This window comes from Nicotiana tabacum, chromosome 8, assembly GCF_000715075.1.
Source record: "Nicotiana tabacum cultivar K326 chromosome 8, ASM71507v2, whole genome shotgun sequence".
Taxonomy (NCBI): Eukaryota; Viridiplantae; Streptophyta; class Magnoliopsida; order Solanales; family Solanaceae; genus Nicotiana; species Nicotiana tabacum.
In genome coordinates, this window is record NC_134087.1 from 79654080 (window position 1) to 79656579 (window position 2500).

The following is a 2500-nucleotide window of genomic DNA, read 5'->3' on the forward strand; positions in this document are numbered from 1 at the left end:
TTCAGGGTAAAGCGGCGCATAAAAAAGGGTTGGCCCGTCAAAAGTCCGGTTCCTTCGCGAACGAAGTTCAGAATCAACAATGGTTCGTAGAACAAAGGGAGTGTATAACTGGGGCGCATCCCCACTTTTTTGTTCGTAACGAGGGAGAGATAGAATGGAGTTCTTCACGAAGTTCGAAACAAAGGAATAAAAAAAGGTTTCTCTATGGCCTCCTCGTTTTGAGACATTATGGCTTAGGGGTCGACCCTGGTAACAAAGAAGGAATCCATAAAAACTTAGGATCTGACACCATGATAAAATACTACCCTCATGATTGGACCATGTCCCTGAGATTTGATAAAAGAAAGGTGCATTAGCAGTTAATACATTGTAATTGGATAAGTTATTAGGAATATAACGGAACGAAAGACCAAGGAAAGAAAAAAGAATACACCAAAATGCAAGTGATGCACCAAACACTGGTGGTTGTTTCTTGTTGTAAGTGAATGCAATGAAAAGACACGTAAATAACGAATAATGAAACAATTCATATATTGACATTTCGTGCTCATTTCCAAATTTCTGCTTTGTCATTCCCATCATCTGGTAACCACAGGATGATCCACAAGAAAGGTGGTAGGATTCGAACCTATGGCCGGCCTGCCCCTGACCTGCTGGGTTGGGTGGCCGGGTTAGCACCCCTCGTCGCCTCTGTACCCGAAACAGATGCGCTGCGCTACCCAGCGCCTAACCTTGTCTCCCCTACTCCTCTTCTGGTTGTGCCATTACCAATCGCGGGTAACCCCCGGTCCGGCCGCCCCTGACCTAAGAAGAACTATTATCCTTATGACCAAACAAGGATCAGCTTCTTACTTCTCGAGCGATAGTTCCACGATCCCGACCAGCAACTTCTTGGGAGTACGGGCATCAAAGCTTGCCCAACCTAGTAAAGGGGCTTGGGGATAGAGGGTTTTCTGGGGGAGAGAAAGTTTCCAGGTTGAATTTTTTAGATCAAATAGTACTAGTTAGGTAGATAGAGGTGGTGAAATCTAACCTTTGGATCGATCTTCTTTAGCAGGGCGGGTCGCTTGAGTGTCAAAACCAAGCGGTGGTTGTTTTTCCTTGGCTTATCAAACCAGCGTATGCCTATTCCTCCTTTGATGACTCCCAGTAGAGAAAGACTAAATTTTTCGATGTGGATTGAAAGAATGTTGGGGATGGACATAGATCCTTCCGCCTATCCGGAGTGTTGGAAATATAGCAATGTTTTTTGTATTTTTTATTTCCCGATCATTGGAAGCAATCTTCACTGGCACAAGGATCTCCTCACAGCAACCTCCACTACGATAGAAACCGACAATGAGTTTATGAAGGCTGAGATTAGTGCGGGATAGGCTAATCACAACACTGCTCTGGAATAGGTTAATTGTTGGAGACAAGAACGAGTGAATCTAGTTTCGAGAGCATGACTTACTCTAATAGGGGGCGTAGAGTTTCTAAGTGAAGGCAAGCGCAACTATAAATGTAATATCCTAGCTCTCAGCAAGATAGGTCCGCTATAAAGCCTACCGGCCAGAAAGTCCTTAAGAACGAGAAAGCCAACTAAAAGGCTATTCCATAACCGACTCTTGTTACCGAGTCGAGGGGACTTGGCTGGTACCAGGCTCTAAAAGATTTTTCTTCAAGTGAGCGGTCTTTCTATCTTTTTGGATTGCATGCCCAAGGCAATGCTTTTTGTATATTGAGATGGATTGATCTTCGCTATTTGTGCCTCCTCCTTGTACCAGTTGATGCTTGGGCAATGCTTAATATGAGTTTTCTCCTGCCCCAGACAGCTTCGAGGTTCCCATCGATCGATTACAGAGGTTTCTACCACTAAACTTGCTTATGCTCCCCTTTGATCGAGTGCTATTTCTATAAAGAAGATTTAGTAGGAAAATGTTGAAATGGCTTCAATCGAGATTGCCTCAGCTTCTTAGGCACATGAGGAAGCGGCCTAACATCTTTTCAATCGAAATCCCAATCAAAGACAAGTTCTACCAAGGCTAGGATCTGAAAGTGTGGATTCACTTTTCGAAATTCCAAGTGACTTGATTCATCCTTCAGAAGCTAAAGTTGAATGATCGAAGTCTCCTTTAGGTTCAGTCGAAGAGATCGAAGCGAAGTCATTAATTCAACCATTCGAATGGTCTCCCCTAAGATTGACCTCTTATCCAAATAAACCGAACCTCGATACCACATTCATCAAAATGGTATGGCCATCTTTCTAGGTTGCACAACCCCTTTATATCGTTCTATTCGTGCTTGAAACACGACCCCATCGCTCCTTTTAATGGACATTCTTAGACGTCCTCTGATGGTTAACACCCCATAGATCAGATCGTGAACTCTTTCAGACCCTTAGTTTCACTTGGTTGGGGAAGAGTTTCAGCCTGCCTTCCACCGAATATAAAAAACCTTAGAGCTGCCTAACATGTTGACATCCCGGCGAAGAGAGTCATTATTTGTGTTACATCTTCGA